This window comes from Marmota flaviventris, chromosome 14, assembly GCF_047511675.1.
Source record: "Marmota flaviventris isolate mMarFla1 chromosome 14, mMarFla1.hap1, whole genome shotgun sequence".
Classification (NCBI taxonomy): Eukaryota; Metazoa; Chordata; class Mammalia; order Rodentia; family Sciuridae; genus Marmota; species Marmota flaviventris.
The window spans coordinates 86,044,781-86,064,042 of NC_092511.1; the positions used below are offsets into that span (position 1 = coordinate 86,044,781).

At 46.3% G+C, this 19,262-nt stretch overlaps 1 protein-coding gene across 1 annotated transcript in view; it reads left to right on the forward strand.

Annotated features, from left to right (window-relative positions):
• The first annotated feature begins 510 nt into the window (after positions 1-510).
• The window catches only part of Aff3 (ALF transcription elongation factor 3), a 577,149-nt gene continuing 558,397 nt past the window's right edge, over positions 511-19,262 (forward strand). Inside the window, exon 1 of the mRNA XM_027950674.2 lies at positions 511-593. The gene's annotated coding sequence lies outside the window, so the exon portion shown is untranslated. The remainder of the gene's footprint in view (positions 594-19,262) is intronic.

Sequence of the window (19,262 nt, forward strand, 5' to 3'; positions counted from 1 at the left end):
AGGAGGAGTGGGGGGAGGTGCGGGCTGACTCGGGAGTGGGCGCTGTGAGGTGGAAGCCCTTCAAGGACAGCGGCCTTGGGGCATTGGATTCCCTCACTAGCGTTTTTTCTCCTTTCCTAGAAAGTTCTAGAAAACCTCTGGCCCATCGAGGAGCAGGAGGAGCCTTTGGTCCTGGTCTCCTGGGTGTCCCGACAATTTGGGGATCCAGAGGGCTGTGCCGAGTTGGCAGCCACCTGATGATAAGGGTGTCGTTAAGGAATCCCAGCCCTCCCCTGGGCCCCACGGCCGCCTTGCTCCGTCTTTCGTCAGGTGTCCCCAGGGAGCAACCCCGGGCTCTGCTTCCAGCTTCTGGTCGACCCGGGCCTGCTGCAGGGGAGGGAGGCCGCTTGGGGGCCTGGTGCGTCGTTGGCCTCCACACTCTCACATCCTCTATCGACACCTGCACGCTCGGGTGGTGACCACACACACTCTTCCTGTTTGTACAGAAAGTGCCACTCAGACGCTGCAGCAAGGAGCGAGCGCCACGCCGCCCAGAAGCAAGAAGAGCAGCCATTTGTTTGGGACAGAAAGAAAAGGCTTGTGAGAGCTCAGAGGTAAGGTGGGGCAGGAGAGCGTGTGGCCCCTCTGGGCCGCCATGGGTGCCCTCCAGGCCCTGCAAGGTGGGACTCTCGGGAGCCAGGCCTGGGCAGCAGGGAGCATTCCCAAGTGCTCCACAGGGACATCAGCCCTGGGTGAACGGCTGAGCAGGCTGAGATGACCCAGGTGGAGAGTGACCGAGGAAGGTCACAGGATCCACATGCAAGGAAAACACAGCCCGGGTGCAAATGTGCTCCGATGTATATTGGTGACGCTGGCTGGGCCCTTGGCCCCTAGGGAAAGTGTGTCTGAACCTCACGGAGGCCATTAGCTGTACCTCAAAAAAAGAACTCATGGTGTGACTGCAGGCTGGACCTACAAATGGCCTCAGTGATCTCAGAAAGGCCTGGTTACAGGAAGGGGAGAGGGTGGTGTGTTGCCTAGGTCACCACGGCTCCTGCAGATGTGGCTCAGAACGTGGGAGCCTCTCACCACAGGGGCTGGTGGAGCTATCGCTCTTGTTACTTGGACAGCACATGGTGTGTGTGTGTGTGTGTGTGCGCGCACACACACACATCATCTACTTACCCACAGCATATGTGCGTGTGTTACACACACGTGCCACACACTCAGACATATATACATCCACACAGCACGTATAGACACACAAGGTATGTGAATATCATGATATAAAATGGCACAATGACCCTACTTTTGAAACCAAAGAAGACTAATAGAATGACAAAGGATTTTTTTTTCTATATATAATTTTTTTCTATATGTAACTTGAATTTTGTCATTCAAGTCTTACAATTGTAAAAGTGCAATCGTGCTTAGATATGCATTTCACAATCCCTTTTATCCAAAGCGGGGATGGAAATCCTGGGAGACAGGGTTGGTTCAGGTAGTGGGAAGCCGGACATTGCAATAAGAACAGCTAAAAACCGAACGTCCACATTGACAAGGTGTGGGTAAACCCATTCTTTCAGTTTAAAAAAATTATTGTCTCAGCTTTTGTCAAAAGCAGCAAACGTTCCTTAGGCTAACTTTAGGAATTCTTGGAACCACAGGCACCTTCCTTCTCTTAAGGCTGTGGAGGTCGCCCAGGGAGAGATGCTGGCAGTGAAAGTCACACAAACAACATTCTCAGGGTTTTGCTTTTGCTCCTGGCAACGGCCGCTCCCTTGGGTGTTACCTGCAGTTACTGTTTGTTTGTATCAGGCATGTTTTTATGTAATCTGCCTTTTGAAAATGGAAAAAAAAAAAAATGCATTTCTTATTTGCTAGACTCAAATCCCAACTCTAACAGGATGGCTTTAGGCGAGTCCCCATGCCTCTCCGCATCAGAATTCTTGCCTCTGTGAAATGGGTACAATAAATGTGTACCTCTCCAACAAGGGCTAATTGCATTCATACGGGCAAAGTGCTCAGAAGAGCGCCTGGCCCATTGAAAGGACCCAATAAGGCTCAACAGCTATCAGGAGCAGCCGCAGGAGCACCTTTCATGCAATTAAACCAAGAGACTTGAAGGAAAATGGTAGGAGGTTGGGAAAGGTGGGAAGGGGGAGGTGAGGCGTGCAGAATGGGTTTAGGGGGAACTCAAGGCCAGAGCCACGATACTGTAGCCCTTAGCTGCAGGGAGCTAGTGAACAGGAGGCTGAGAAGGGAGCCAGGAAGCCCCTCTTTATGAGGTCCACCTGGGAGGAGCGAGCACAGAGCTCTGGGCTTGAGTACAGGTGCTCAGGCGTATTTTTCATGCCCAGGTGCTCAGGAACCTAGAGAAGGCACCCATATGACCACAGCGTCCTAAGGACAGAACCTAACGAGGGGTTTACCTCTCGAGGATGAAGTGCAGTGTAAAGTGTTTCACCTGCACCCTATCATTTAATTGCATGGAGCCATTGCGATTGTGCCTGTCCTAGAGAGAAGGTCGGTCGATGTCCTGTGGGTGCAGAGCTCGGAGATGGCATCATGGGGATCTGAATCCTTCCAGATCCTGTGCTCTGAGCCCCCACACCTTTCCACTAGAAAATGAATCAAGCAGTAATGAAACATGACGGATGAGGAAACCAAGTCCCAAAGAATTCAAGAAACGAGTTCAAAGTTACAATGACAAGAAACGATGGTATGGAGCTGAGGGCTGGGCTCCAATCTACGGATCCTTCATTTGAGCTGGGGTGTAGCTCAGTGGTAGAATATGGCTCCAGCATGCACAAGGCCCTTGGCTTGACCCCCAGAACTGCAAAAATAATCAAATTAATAAAATGTGGCTTATAAACCTTTATTTCTACACCACCGTTCAGAGGCCTTCCTGATATCTTTCTCCCGAGGTTGACAGCTACAGGAACCCTGGGGTCATACTTTTATTTTCTGCACTTCAGTTTCTTTATCTGTCCAGTGGGTATAACCTCTTCTGCATGGTGTTTTAGGAGAGTCCAATAAGGCTTCACATATCAAATGCTGCTATATCATCTCTGATTTATCACAAGGAAAAAAACTTGGGGGGCTACTTTCAGGAAAGGTAAATTAAAAGGACAGGAAAAGTTACAAAGGACGTTGGTTCTTAATGACAGACTACTAAGCGTGACCTTATTTGTTCTTTCAAATAGCTCCTTTGCGCTCTCTGGTGCGGACAATCCGTAATTTGTTAAGCCATTCTCGTAGAAGAAAATTTGCTTTCTTCCTGAGTTTTAGACATTTCAAATCAGACTGTGATGACTGCTCTTCCATCCCTGTCTGTTTTCAAAAGTTTTGCAAATCTGAGAAGCAAATGGTGTTCTCTCATTTTTTTTTTTAATTCTTGTCTTTATTAGTGAGTTGATTCTGAGAGTTTTAAAACATAGCTTTGGAAATAGCTAAAAACATTATCCCTCATCCAGAAAACAATCCAAGCGCGCATTCCTTTGAAAGTGAAATAGCACCATTTTTCTCCTGATTAAAATAGAAGCAGGTGTTTGTGCACAAATATAAACCTATTAAAAAGCATCTTGCACAAATATCCCTCTTTATAGCTTTTATCTGTGCTAAAAATGGGGGTGTTTAATGAATACAAGACAACAAGACTCTGGCAATAACTAATAAACATGACAATTTGATTTATTGCTGTTCCTCTGCCGTAGTCTGTTGACAGATTTTTCTTTATGGAAAAATTACCCTGGTTTAAATCTCTGTCATATGGCACTTAATTCAATCGACAATATGTTACCAATTAGATCCTGCTTAAACTACCATCAGCCAGCAGACCACGGGACACGTTAAGTAGGATGACATTCGGATAACTTGTAAACTGCTCCGAGGCAGCTTTGCCACAGCCAAGGTGCAGAGAGAGACGGTCAAGAGAGAAAGAGATGATGCTTCTCCGCACCCTGAAAACTGAAATACTTCTGAGTTCTACCAAACACCCATCAAGAGGGTGTGTTTGGGTTGATAGTTGGATACACTGATATTTACCACTCTCTCCTGCCCCTCCGTCCTCTGGCTCCCTTTGATGACAAATTTGCAAACTGAAAAACATCCCAATTCCTCTCTCTCTCATGGAGGTGCACGATTTCAACCTGACTGCCATGTCCTGTTTAGTGATGCGTCTCATCTCTCCCCAAAGCCCCAGAGGTTGGTCATAGTAAGAGAGAAAGTTTTTACATAGGGTGAACCCCCTTTTCTGTCTTCCGTCCCCGAATCTGGTTGTATCGGGCAGTGCTGCTGTTGCAGCTGTTGCTGGGATCAGTGGAGAGGCCATCTTTCAGAACAACACAGGGGGAATGTCCTAGTTTACAACAGTAAGCACAGAGTCTAAAGGCCAGGCAGCGAGAACACTGTTCCGACAGGAATGGAAATGGCAATCATCTGGGCCACGGCTGGACACGTGTGGCCACAAGCGTCCCCATGTTGGGATGTCACTTATTTAACAATTCCAGCGAGGAGGGAGAGAGCGATGAGCCATGCTTAGTTCTGGGACCTCCAGTGAAGGTCAGACTCGTCCATTTGACTTCAGGCCCTGAAGCTATGCAGCCAGGCATCCCCCAGAGGAGGCCTGGGATGTTAACAGGAGGGGTGGTGGTTGGTGGTGACAATAAAAATCACAAGCGTCTCCCTTGGCCACCTCTGGGTGGAGGCTGGCTTGTTGGATGTGGATGAGATAGCTGTTGGTGGGCTACAAAGACAGACAGAGGCACAAGGGGAGAATTGAGAGAGGGCCACCACCATTGCCTGACTTCTTCTTTGGGGGTGGCTTTGTTTCTACAGCTGATGTGAGTGTGAGACACGGGAATTCTTTTTTTTTTTGGTACCAGGGAGTGAATCCAGGGGTACTTAATCCATGAGCCACATGCCCAGCCCTTTTTACTTTTTGAGACAGGGCCTTGCTAAGTTGCTGAGGCTGGCTTTGAACTGGCAATCCTCCTGCCACAGCCTCTGAGCAGCTGCGATTACGGGCCTGCACGCTGCACCGGGAGGAATTCTCTTAAGGACTTGAGCCATCCCTTGGGGCATTCTATGGACATTTCCTGAGTCCCTGCAAGGTAGATGTTCTACGCTTCTTTGATACATGAAGAATGGAGGCTCTGTGAGGTTAAATGAGCTTCCCAAGAGCACACAGTTAGATGTGGGGTTCAAACCTGGCCTAACTCTGAAAGCTCCCACGCCACCTCTAGTCTAGGCTGCATCCCAACAGCACATATGGTCTTTTTTTTTTTTTTAAGAATTTTTTAATATTTATTTTTTAGTTCTTGGCGGACACAACATCTTTGTTTGTATGTGGTGCTGAGGATTGAACCCGGGCCGCACGCATGCCAGGCAAGCGGGCTACCGCTTGAGCCACATCCCCAGCCCCAGCACATGTGGTCTTGTCTGAATTAATCCCTTTTCTCCAGGAGGCCGCAGTGTGAATGTGTGTGTGTGTGTGTGTGTGTGTGTGTGTGTGTGTGTTCCCATGCACGTGTTTTCCAGGCATGCATAACCTGGAAGAATGCTGGGGAACATTAGGGTCTCCGAGGAAAACCATCCCAGATGTTCTGACTTTGCCTGGGCTGTCCCTGTTTTTGAATACCGTGACAATATTTTCTGAAGCAAAGATCAAAAGACATATGGTCTGACTCATGGGTTAACAAAGGGGAAAAAAATGTTTGAAACTGGGACTCTCTGGGACATTATGAGATGTGTGGCTAGAGTCACTCTCAGAGCACCTGGAAATCATAGAGTTCTTTGGGAAATTTTATGACATACTGATATGAAATCCTGTCCTCCCAACTAGAAGTGGTTTTACTAGCAGAAATCAGGACGGCGTAATCCGTAGCTGAGACCCCATTCCCACAAAAATGACCAAGGTATTGAGATGTGTTTATATCACCCTAACATTATTAGAAATAATTGGAGAATTCTTTATTTATAAGTAGATTTCTTATGGCAAAAAAAAAAAATAGTAAGAAAATACAAAGGGGGATTTGATTCCCAAAAGTTACCAAAGTGGAAATACCTAACAAAGAGTTTAAGAGGAAACACACAAGACTCACATGGAAAAAAATTAAATAAATCTACTTAGGGCTGTAACACATCTAAATGGAAACACATCCCCTGCGGAAGGACTCTGTATTGACTCTCAGCAAACTCCATGTGAAAAACAAAATTAAAATTCCTCCGGACTTGGGAAGGGAGAGGACTTGATCAAAATTCCAACCTAGAATGCCCAGTGAATTTCAGATGTAGGAATGACCAGAACATCTTTGAGAAAGGAAGACGGGGGGGGGGGGGGGTGTGCAGAGCTGATCTTGTCAAGTTGGTTCCAATGGTGGCCTCGGTCCAGATGGTCACACAAATCAACAGGAGAAAAGAGAAAATGTGAAAGTCTGTGCTCACTCACACATACACACGTGTGGATTTCATAGATGAGAAAAGCCCCTATTCTAAACAGTAAGATCGAGAATGAGGACAGTCATAATCACCCGTCCACCCTCATGGGACTCGATCCTTCCGTCGGTGTGACAGTCACTTGCACTTTCTCTCTAGGGACTCCTTTCTCCTGAGCTTCCAGAACAGTGTTCTCTTACTCCTTTTTGGGAGGGGGATCTTTCTTCTGTCCCCATATTGCCATGCCCCTGCTCTCCAATGTGACCACTGCGGCACAGATCAGACCGACTTCCGTCCCCTCCTGACTTCCCTCCTGGCCACAGACTCGGAGGTCCACCCCGTCAGCCTCCATCTCTGCTCCTCTGCAGTTTGCTCACATCTCTGGAAAGTCCTTCCCACAGACTTGCTCCACCACTGTGAGCCCTCTCTCGTTCCTTTCTCTCTCGATCCACATCTAATCCAACAGCAAATCCCATTTACATGTCCTGCGACCTGTACCCTGAGCTGAATCATTTCTCGCCACGTCTGCCTCTGCTTCCCTGGCCCAAGGCCCCGAGGCCTCCTGCTCCTCCACCCGCCCCATGGGCCAGAAACCTGGGCAGTTGGGAGCTGGCTGGGCTGGAGGGTCCCCTTCCATTCACATATCTGACATCTTGGGGCTTTTTGGCCTCTCTTGCTCTCCTCCCTGGTGATCTCATCTTGCAGGGCTCTCTCTCTGTAGCTGGAGTCTCTCTGTACAATGGCATCTCGGGTCGCTGCACTTTTCCTCTTGAGACTGGCTCCAAAGAGGCAGGAGGCAGAAGACTCCACGCACTTCAGGATGCTCCCCACACGACATTTCTGCCATTCTTCTCTTGGCCAATGCAGTCACAGTCACCAGACCTGGCCAGATTCAAACAGGTTGAGGGACTACCTCCTGGTGGTCACCTAGCCTGCAGGGCCATCTCTGGGAAACACAATCCGCTAACCTCACCCAGCGCCAAACCCAGAGCCCTTCCTGTGACTCAGCAGGGAATATGTGACCTCCCTCCTCCTGCCATCCTTCTGACCCCTAGCTCCTGGTATCGCCCTGAGAGAGCAGCCTCTTTGCTGCTCGTGAACACCCCACTTTGGGGCCCGACACCTGCTGTTTTCTTTGCTGAGAGCTCTTTCCTGGAAGCGTAGGTGACCTCTCACTTCCCTTAAATCTCTGCCCAGTGCCACAATTGCAGAGGGAGCCTCTCTGACCGCCTGGAGAACCAGCCCAGCCCCTCCCTGCCCACGGCATTTAGCACCTTCTAACATCTGTACTAACATCTGTACGCTGGTCCTTCTCAACAGTACACAAAGTCCCTGCTGTCTGCTCAGAGAAGGTTCTAGATAAACTATGTTTTGCATGAGGCACTTTTCAGGGGATGATGATGGGACACCCTCAGGCTACGATGAGTGCTGGGGAGGAGCGTTAAACGAATGTCTACCGAATACACGAAACCACAATAAGTTCTAGAAGGATCTTAAAGTAATATCGTAAACGTGGGAAATTTACTAGGGAAATATTCAGCTGAATACTAAGAGATCTTGAGATCACAAAGGTTTTAAAAATACTGATAGCGAATAAATGAGTATGAATAAAAAGCAAGGATAGATCTGACTCTGTCTAAAAGTATCCCACCCAACGATGTGCAGTAAACTTGGAAAAATACTTCAATATAAGATGCATGCTTACTCTTCTTGGTATATAAAGAACTCTGTCAAATAAATTTTTTAAAAATACAAATGCAGGGGCTGGGGCTATAGCTCAGTGGTAGAGTGCTTGTGCAGCATGTGTGAGGCACTAGGTTCAATTCTCAGCACCACATATTAATAAATAAAATAAAAGTCCACTGACAACTAAAAAAATTTTTTAAAAATACAAATGCATAATAAGTATTTGAAAAAACGAATTTCACTTCCGTTGAAATTGAAACACTGTAATATTAATAAAAATTTCTTGTGGGTATTAGAATTGAAAAATGCACATTTTTATACAATGTTGGTACTTAAGCCTGTTGATTCAAATGTTCTTATTGGGAATCACCTGCAGATACCAAAAGCCTTAAAAAACTAGAAATGTCTCCTGATGGATATATATGCAAGTATATTGTAATGTGTTTTGTCATAGCAAAAACTTGTAAAAAGATAAATTTCCAAAGATAGAAGGTGACCTAAATGCATAGTAATACATCATGCTGGTGAAATTCTATGTAGTCATGAAAAATATTGATGTATATCTCTTTTGCAATGTAAAGGTGACTCCTTTATGTTGTTAGTGAAAAAAAGCTGCATAAAAGTTAGTATTTATAATTTGTCTGCACTCTGATTCAATATACATACTAGAATACACTAGGTTGTGGGTGTGGGTGTGGGTGTGGATGGGGGTGTGGGTGTGGAGTTGCTGGGATTATAGGCATTTGCCACCCTGCCCAGTTCAACTTTTTAAATCAAATTATGTATTTTCTTTAACCCAAACAATGAGAAAGTGTTAATATTTGTCAATGTACAATCTATAAAACATTAAGTGAGAAATTTTATATTCTTTGTTTAGTACTAAGTCTTCACATTGGACTAGCCAGACTCATGTGTGGCTGGCGGCTACCATATTGGACAAGGAGGATCTAACTATTCATTTGGCATTTGATACAAACTGCTTTGACACTTAATTCTAAACTGAAAGCTGACGATGGAGAGGAGGAGTCATGTACTTTTTTAAATTATTTTTTGGAAACGTCTCAAATTTTCCTTTTCCATCTTTCTTTCTCTTCACAGTATTATATCTTATTGCTCTTTCTCTTTGATTAAATAGAAAAATGATTATACCACCTTCTCTGTCTTTGTGGTGGTATAGATAGATTTGTTCTAATTCCTGCTTTATCTTGTTCATTTTTAAATCATCTATTTTAATTTGACCCATAAAACTGTGCGTATTTATGATTCCAACATGATTCTTTGGTGTGTCTACAGGATACACAACCGTCACATCAAAAGCATTAATGTTATGTGTTGACTCTAACTTTTTTTTTTTTAAATGAGAACACTTAAAGCCTTTTTTCCTAACAATTTTCAAATGCCTACGACATTGCTACTCAGTACAGTCATTGTGCTGGGCAGTGGGTCTCTACAACTTTTTCCTCTCAGGTGCAGCATTTTTCAATTTTTTCATTTTTCATTTAACTTTTTCAGTTTTATTGGAGCATTATAAGTATGCATAACAGCGGGACTCACTGTGGCCCATTCGATATGCAGTTAACATAATTTGGTCAATTTCACTCCCCAGTACGGCCCCTTTCCCCTCCCCTCATCCTGACTCCTGGGGCCCTACTATTTGCATGAGAAGCCCCCCAACACGCTTTCCCCCCTTTTTCCTTTCTAGCTTCCACATAGGAGAGGAAATATACAACCCTTGACCTTCCAAGTCTGGCTTATTTCCCTTAGACTAATACTATCATTCAGTCATAAAGAAAAGTGAATTAGGTCATTTGCAGGAAAATGGAGGCAGCATTATTCAATTTGATCAGCAGAACCCAAGGCACCTCCCATGCGCTTAGATCAGGAACCACTTCTGTGCGACCCAGATCTCAGACTGTTCTGCCAACAGGATCTGGCCTGGGGCGGGAGGGTCCTCGCTCCTAGCAGGTGGTGCTCCCCCAAGGCAGGCGCTGGCTCCGTGGTTGCTGTCCGTGTGGCTGAAGTGGTCTACCCTGTTCCATAGAAAGGCCAGGCACACAGCTTCAAAGAGCAAGTGTGCAGTATGTACCTGCCTTAGGACAGCACCTGGCCTATAGTAGGTGATCAATGAACATCCGTGTGTCTATTATGGCTATAATAGCCGTGCTGGTGGAATTTGAACCCATTCACCCATTCTTTCTCTTATTTGTTTGTTCGTTCCCTGGAGGGCACGTGTGAATCCACTTCGAGGGCAGTGCTTCGCTTTCTTCCACTATTTGACTCATAAATATGACACAGAGGGTGCTGCAAAGATGTCTCTGAATTCTTGAGAAATCTACTTTAAATGGCACTTTCTTCCTGGAAAACTGCACTTACATCCTATCAATAATTCTAACCTGAAAATCTTACTCATCTGAGTAGCTCTGGGGCTGAGAAAGCACCCTGGACCCATCGAACCAACCCCTCCTTGGTTTGATAAAAAGAAAAAAAAAAAAAGTCAAATGTGTCCCCAGGTCTGAGTTTGGTGGGATGAGCAGACAGCCCTGTTCTCAGATCTGACTTTTTATTTTTGTTTCTTTAATGGCATATTTATGATCTGGGGCTAGAGAAATGCAGGGCTGAAAATATTGCTGTGGCATTTCTGGCCATTAATTTTATGAGTCTCTGATCCCATCTTCACTCTTGTCTGGCCTGCAATTATATTTTTGTACTTTAGGAGAAGCTTGGCAATCTCTGTTTCAGCTCGAAAGACTAAGCCGTCCACCTTCTTGACTGGCAAACGTCCTCGGTCATCTCAGCAGAAATTGTCCAGGACTCTGGGGAGCTTGCCCGTGAGGTGGCCTGTGAGTGAGCAGGCAGCCACGGCAGGAAAATGATCTGGTGGCCCCACATGGCACCCCGTGCCTTAGCCCACCCCCTCCTAGCAGAACTCCAGGGAACCTTGATCTTGAACCTTCCTGGACATGGGTATTTCAGACTGTCCCCTGGGTACCCAGGGGCTTTTATTTCTGGGACGCGCACTAAGGGGCACTGTGATAAGATGTGTGCGGTTATCAGCACCTGACCCAGCCCGGAGCCTGCTCCCCCAACCCCTTCCAGAGCGGTGACTTTCACTTCTGTCCACAGGACAGGCTTGGGGGAGGGGAGCAGAAGTGTGTGGTGCAGACGTAGAAGCTGGCATTCAGTCTCGCCACAGAGCAGAGAACATAGGTTCCAGTAATCCTAAAAGTATTGGTGAACTTCTAGAGACTGTCCCTGTGGTACCCAAGTTTGTAGAGGACCATGGAAAGTGTCCCACTGAGACCCCGGGCCACCATACACCTCCTTTCCATGAATGTACAAGCTGTGCTCAGCAGAACGCCAGAGAGGCCGAGTGCGCAGTTTCAGACCAGGATTGAAATCCAGCTGGACCTTCTGGTATAAAATAATATCAGCCATCCAGCACTTCCGAGGGCCAGGCCAGGAAACCCTGTGACTGAGGGCAAATCACTTCTCTCTTTGAGTCTCAATTTATACTCTTCAGTTAAAATAGGGGTAATGACGCATCTCTCATCGGGGCGTCTGTGAGGATTCAGTGAGATCATACACAGCACCTCTGGGGTGCCTGGAGTATACTAAGCACTCAGTTAAAAAAGTAGCCGTTGTTTTGTTATGTGGACCCTGGACCCGCATCTACTTTAACACACCAATTACTTGAAGAACGGGTAAATTAGACGTATTGGAAGAGGGTTAATTCCTCCGGCTGGTGGAGCCATGTGTGAATTACAATAGTCATTTTCTAAATGGCTCTGAGCTACCTGGAAAAGATCTCACATGTGGCACGGGCCTGGGTGATTTCCCAGAGAGTAAATTGCCAATTGGAATGGCCTGACCATTATTTGTTCCTAATGGGGACTGTTTTATACACACACACACACACACACACACACGCATGCACACAGAGAGAGAGCGAGAGAAAATGCAATTGCTGGGAAAACTACTAGGCTGATGTTTTTGCCTAAGTAGCTAAGTTTGGTTTCTTTCTTTTCTTTCTTTTGCTTGGAGAAATGTGTCAAATATATGATTTAGATTTTTTGATCAGCTGATTATTTCTGCAGGGAAGCATCAATCCAGAGTAATAGCACGTGTGCACACATTCAAACGATACAACCGTACCCCTGCCTCATTTTCCTGGTTCCGGGGGGAAATCATTAGGGACTCTTGCGTCAGGATCTCATCACAAAAGACCCTTTGGTCCAGTGACTCGGTTGCTGCTGAGTTTGTCTGTGGTGACCAGGTACATGATACCAGGGTGACTCTGTGACAGACAGCTGGGCCTGTGAGCTCAGGTGCCCGGTGCTAAGACCACACACGCCTGGCCAGACGTGGTGGACAGTCAGTGCCGAGTGGCGGAGGCGACAGATGGACGGGAGGCCCTGACCGTTGGCCCTGACCTCTGACCCCGACTCCCTCCCTCAGTCCCCTAGAAATGTGTTCACGGGAAGAATCAACAAATCAGCTGTCTGTGCCCCGCGGGGCCCTCAGGGGTCATGGTTCTGGCCACACTCCTGTTTCCCAGCCCTGGGATGAGCCGTCAGGGATTCTGGTCAGCCACTGCTCCACAGGGCCGTGCCTCTTAGAGAGTTGTAGCTATCTGAAAGCCCTTCATTTCAAACTGGGAAGAGACTCTCTGCAATTTCAACGCTGGAGTCCCATTTGGCCTACTGGTGTCCCCTCAGATAAATCCAAGATTAAGAGATTTGACTTAGGCTCATGGGTCGGGTCTCAGTTCTCTGGGTTCAAAGCTTCCTCTGGGCCAAATAACCACCACCATTCTTCTCTGGTGGCCTGGGTTGGAAGGGGCGGGCGGGCTTTGGAGAAAGCATTCTGAAGGTGGCCTTCCATAAGTGGGTCACTGGGGTCTTCCTTCAGAAGCCACCTCCCCAGCCCTATTTTGTATTTTATTTAGAGCCAGGTTCTCACTGAGTTGCTTAGCACCTCACCATTGTTGAGGCTGGCTTTGAACTCGCGATCCTCCTGCCTCAGCCTCCGGGGTCACTTCCCAACTGTTGTTTATCTGCCAGCTCAGAGATTCTGTGCATCCCTGGCTCAAGGAGTGGGGGAGGCTCAGGGGTCAGCAGGAAGTGCCCACTGGAATCAGGAGACTTCTGCCCTCTATACGGCTCTGGCAGTGGTACCCAGCAGCCTCCTGACCCGGCACAAGGGTCCTCGACCTTTCTGAGCCCCGTGTTCCTTACCTATTAAAGAGAAACAACCACTGCTGCCATCCCACCCCCATGAGGACAGGAGTGACAGAATCCAGTGAGGTGATAGGAGGGAAGGGTCAAGAAGGGTCCCACCGAAGTGATGCAGAGATGGAGCAGGACTGAGCTTTCTGATTCAAGTGGACACAGGCAGGTCAGTGATCCTGGGTCCTCTGCACAGCCGAGTCGTGGGCACCAAACACCTGGGACGTAATTGGCTTTTCCTCCAACTGAACTGTGGCTGCAGACCTAGGCCCTAGGAGATGGTGATGTACATAGGACTGCCACCCCCCAAGAACTGCCAACAGCGTCCCTGTCTGTCACCTCACAGAGCAGTCCGAGGGCTCATTGAAGCACATTTATATGCATCCGCACTATTTTCATCTTAGACTTTAAACAACTTTAATTAATAATACCCTCCTCCATTGGTGTGTGGAGGCAGCTCCACCTTTTCGTTTTGAAAGAACTTAAATAAATATAGAAATAAAATATTCAATTATTGGAAACAGAAATGAGAAAATATAATTGACTTGAGAGGCTGTCACTATAGAAATTCCCCAGGGCTGCTGACTACATTTTATTAAAAAAAAAAAAAATTCACACACTTAGATTTCTACATTTCTTATGTGATCATACTGCATTTCTCAGGGGGCAAATAGTATCGTTGAAAGAAAAAAAAATAATTACGACAAGTGTTAAAGATGAGTAGAGCCGGATTCCCCTGGTGGGCCCCAGCACGGGGGAGTCAGCAAAGTGCCTTAGAAAGCCACGAGAACTGTTGTCATTGGGTAAATTACTGATCCAATGTACTAACAAGGACCCTGGTGGGTTAGAAGAGAATTCAGCTTCCCAAAGCTCAGAGTCGAATCCCTGGGCAGCATTTGTGCTCTGTGAGAATTTGGATCCGTGTTCCATCCACATCTATTTCTGTCTTTGGAGAACGGGCGTTTCTTCAAGAGGAGAGCCCGGATCTTTACAGTGATGGTTGGCAGCTGGCCCGGGCCTGTGCTCCTGGGAGCCAGGAGAGTCTCCTCTGGCTTCTTAAACAGAACATGCTTTGCCACCGATCAGTGCCCAAATCGCCCTGGTGATGTTCCTCTGCCCCCTTGCTAAAACACTGTCACCACTCCTTGACCAGCACCAGTCCCTGGTGACAGAAAAACCCAGCTGTTTCCCCAGCACTCCCGGGGTGTCCCATTCAGGGTCCTCAGCGTCACACACTGTGTGCGGTAGGTGGGGAGCGCTCCTCTCCGCTGTCCAGGAGGCTGTGAGCCACCAACGATCAAATCCAAAGGTCCAGTTCACGCCTCTAGGAATGGAGGGAGATGGCTGCTCCGGTCCCAGGCCCAGGCCCAGAGCAGCCTCAGGCAGAGCAGCAGCATCAGTAATTGGCCCCCGGAGCCCTCAGGGACTGGCCGGCCTCCACCCCAGCTCTCCAGGGCCTCTGCCCACACTTGTCTCTGCCCCAGCCGCTGGGCCTTCTTCCTCCCTCAAGCCTTCCAGACTTGTCCCCTCACCGGAGGCTCCCTCCCCCAAGCCTCCTGTCTCATCCCCTTTCCCCAAGGTCACCAGCTCCTTCCCAGCATGCTCCATTTTTGTTGTTGTTGTTGTCAAAACACTACCTTAGACTGGAAATCACTCAGGCTGGAAGGCAACAGCCTCTGCCCTTCCCCTTCCCAATTCTGGTACCATCTCCAGAGCCGACTGCTTCTCGCCTTTTACTAAGCAGGCGAGCTGGACACGGGGCCATTCCAGGCCCCAGGGACACGAGGCTCAACAGGTGAGACAGACACGGCTCCTGCTCTGAGAGGTTGTTTGCATTCCCTATTCTTCTTGTCTTACCTCCACGGACCCTCCATGAATAAACATGCTTATACTTTTTTTTTTTTTTTTTTTTACTTATTCACCATAGATCATATTTACTGATTCTGCAAGATGGAAGCAGAGGAGTTAGCTCAATGGTGCTACCTCTTTCTCCTCCCAGGAGCCTGGACAGTGTCTAAGGTTTCTCTTGCTATGTTTGTTCTTCTTGTTTGATACAGTAATTTAAAACATTATACTCAGCGTCCATTTCTCATTTCGCCAACTTTTTTTTGGACCTGAGATTGAACCCAGGGGTGCTTTACCACTGAGCCACATCCCCAGCCCTTTTTGACATTTTTACTTAGAGACAGGGTCTCACTGAGCTGCTTAGGGCCTCACTAAGTTGCTGAGGCTGGCTTTGAACTCTCGATTCTCCTGCCTCAGCCTCTCGAACAACTGGGATCCTAGGCATGTGCCACCATACCCGGCTCATTTCATCAACTCTTGATCATCTCTCTCTTGATCTCCCATTTTAAAAGATAAATTTATTTGTATTCCTCCTCTCTTCTCCACCTCCATCACCACCTTCCAGATAACCTTTTTTTTTTTTAAGATAAATATTTATTTTTTTATGTTTCACGTAGCCGAGCCGCCACAATCCGTCCACAGACTGGCCAAGTTGTATGAAGAGTAAATTCTTTTCACACTGTGACCCCTGGATCAGTCAAGGTTTCCAGAATCAAGATTCCACAGAATGTCTCCCTTTGTTTTTATGCTCTAATATTGCCTTATTTTTAGTTTGTTTCACCTATAAATTACAGCCTTAAAAGACATTCAGGCTTATCATACATTTCTTCCACCTGATCTCAGAGTTTCCAACTGATGTTGCTTTTCTTGCATTAGAGAAAAGAATGTACAGCAAGCAACTTTCTGAGATCTTCATGTCTGAAAAATATCATTATTTTACCCTCACGCTTCATTGATAGCTGACTGGGATTGAAGTCTTTGGAGTTTCTTTTCTGCGGTTATTAGTACTTGAATATATCAAAGATGTGTCTGGCGTGGTTCTTTTTTACTTATTGTTTGGGATACTCAATAAACCACTTAAATCTGAAGAATTTTATCTGTCAGCTCTGAAAAGATTTCAAGTATTCCTTTAAGAATTTTTTTTTCATATCCAACTCTGTCTGTTAAACCTTCTAGACTGATTTTCTCAGATCTCTCACATCATTTTAAATTATTTTGCTCTTCTCTCTCTGCATTCCGAGAGCAAAGAGAGTTCTTGGGCTCATTTTCTAGTCCTTTCAATTAAAAACAACAACAACAAAAAAATCCTTTTTACAGTTCCTTTTTTTAAATCTGTGAGCACTCCCTTTATTTCTCCAGTTATTTCCTTCTTTCTGCATTGTGTTCTAACTTTCGGGGTGTAGACTTTATCCCAAACTCCCCGCTGGTGTATTTATTTGGGTGCCTTGAATGTTGCCTTCTGTTAGCTAAATTGTCATTGCCCCCCTCCCCCGGGTCCTTCTTGTTTCTTTTGGTGTTTCTCTTGCAGTTGCCATTTTCTTTCTGTGCACGGTGATGCTGCTTTTGCATTTCACTTGCGGGAACCTGTGGCTTTGGCGTGCTTGCTCTTAGTAGGTCTCTACTTGGGCTCTGACCTCTCCTGGGACTCTGAGTGGGAAAGGGCTGGGCAAGTCTGCTAGGAAGCTGCTTTAGGGTGGAAGGATGGTGACTTCTAGTGCTGAAGTCAGGAGGGCTTTATTCCATACTCCACCTAGAAAACCGGACACCTGCCCCTGGCAACGTAGCTGGCCCATGATGACACCTAAAGTAGAAGCGAGGCCTGCCCGAGGACCACCTCTGCTCTTCATTGCACCAAGCCCCGTGCACTTCAGGGTGAGGTAGACGAGTGTGCCAGGAATCATTAGCTCTATTTTCTTATGAATGTGGACTTCCCAAGCTGGGCAGAGCATTCTGCACCTTTCCACCCACCGGAACCCATTAAACAATTGGTACAGCGTCTGCTATTAAAGAAGATGGGATCATTAAATTTCAGTCATAGTCCGAAGGCTCCTGAGCAGAATTAACAGTTTCAGAGGAACTGTGTGCCGCAGGACGGGAGGGAATAATTTGTCCTTGGGTTAGACAATCCATTGGAATTGTTTTTAGTAACGTTAAGAAAGCCACGCTCTTCCTAATGCTAAGGTTTTCTTCTAACTGTCAAGTTCATGGCTATTTCATTTATTTTAGATCCACTTTTTGAGAAACTGTTGAGAACATACAATGATTTTTTTTAAGGAAAATTACTTCACGAGATTAAAAAATAAGCACTCACTAGTCAGCCAGAGGTGAAACACTGGTTTCTTCATTCAGTACTTTCTCCACATTCCTGGGAGATAGTCCATGAGAAATGCATCCCAAGGTCAAGTGGGTTTGCTCTTCAGTGGGTTAAATGGAGTTAAGTGGTTTGCTTTGCTGCAGGTTTTCTTAGAACCTTTTACTGCCAATATGCATTGTGAATCTCCAAGGGATTCAAGATTTGGGAAATGCACATTTTGGGAACTGCTCAATTTAGAAAACTCACATTTTGAGAAATATTGACTCTACTTATTAAAGAGCCATTTCGCTTCCCACTGCTCTCTAGAGACAGCATTGTTCTCAATTATTCACACCTGGGCATGTAGTTCCAGCCAAAGGTCATAGATCCAGTTTTCATGACATTGGATTGGGAAACCTCACTGTTATAGTCTTCTAAATCTTCTGCCTCTTTTCTCTCAAAATTGCCCTACACATCCTTAAATGGTGCTGTATTTAAAACCTCAGTTTCCTCATCTATAAAAAGTTGACACAAGAATGGATCAGGCTTTAGTGAGAAATTAAAAAAGAAAAGTGATAGCCCACCTATTCCGTGAAGGTGATAATAAGTAAATTGGAAATAAAATTCTGGTTTAGGAGGATTCTCTCACGATCAGCCCAAGGTTCAGTCAATAATCCCCTGTGTGGTAGCCAACAACATCAGAAGTATAAAACTGGGGCTGGGGTTGGGGCTCAGTGGTAGAGCACTGCCTAGCATGTGTGAGGCACTGGGTTCCATCCTCAGCACCACTTAAAAATAAATAAATAAGACAAAAGTATTGTATCCATCTACAACTAAAAAAAAATATTGAAAAAATGTATAAAACCGCTTGGGCTCTAGGACAAAGAATATAGCAATAGCCAGGTGCGGTGGCACAGGCCTGCGATCCCAGAGGCTCAGGAGGCTGAGGCAGGAGGATTGGGAGTTCAAGGCAGCCTCTGCAAAAGCAAGGTGCTAAGAAACTCAGTGAGACCCTGTCTCTAAATAAAATACAAAATAGGGCTGAGGATGTGGCTCAGTGGCTAAGTGCCCCTGAGTTCAATCTCCAACATTCCCCCACATCAACCCCGCAAAAAAGGAATGCAGCACTAAAAAGGGCATTTGTTTCTGTACAACTTTAGACACTAACACTTGTATGATATATGAGTCTGTTAAACACTAAAATTTTCCCAATTAATGACAAATGCCGTGTGTTTGTTATTAACTTAACTGACACCTGCTTCCCCAGCCCCCATTTGTTTAGCTCATGGTCCCACTGCCCACCCATCTTTCTGAGTGAGAACTTCAAAGCTGTTCTCACCCTACATACTTTCTTTTCTGAGTTGAACTAACCCCCTTTCCACTGGCCAAACTCATCCCAGTTATACTGCATGCATGTATGAATATATAACAACAGATCACACCATTATGTACGACCGTCATGCACCAATTAAAAAGTACAGGGAATAAAAAGAAAGATCCAGCTCAAAGCCTTTCCTGGCTCAGACACTCTCTAACCATATTGTACCAGGAATAGCCCTGGATTGCTGACTAACAATGTACAGACCAGGTCTATGAAAATTTCACTTCTCTATCTTCACTGGGGGAAGCTGCTGCTATAGATTCCACAACCACTCCTCCTCCGGTGCCGCCATCTTTGGAAGTTCACCTTCTCACCTAAACCTTGACATCGTAGTCCCTGAATCCATTTCTACCCCTACTTAAACTGGTCAGAATAGGTTAAAAGCCTCAGGTGGAGTGAAGCATTCTTCAATCTC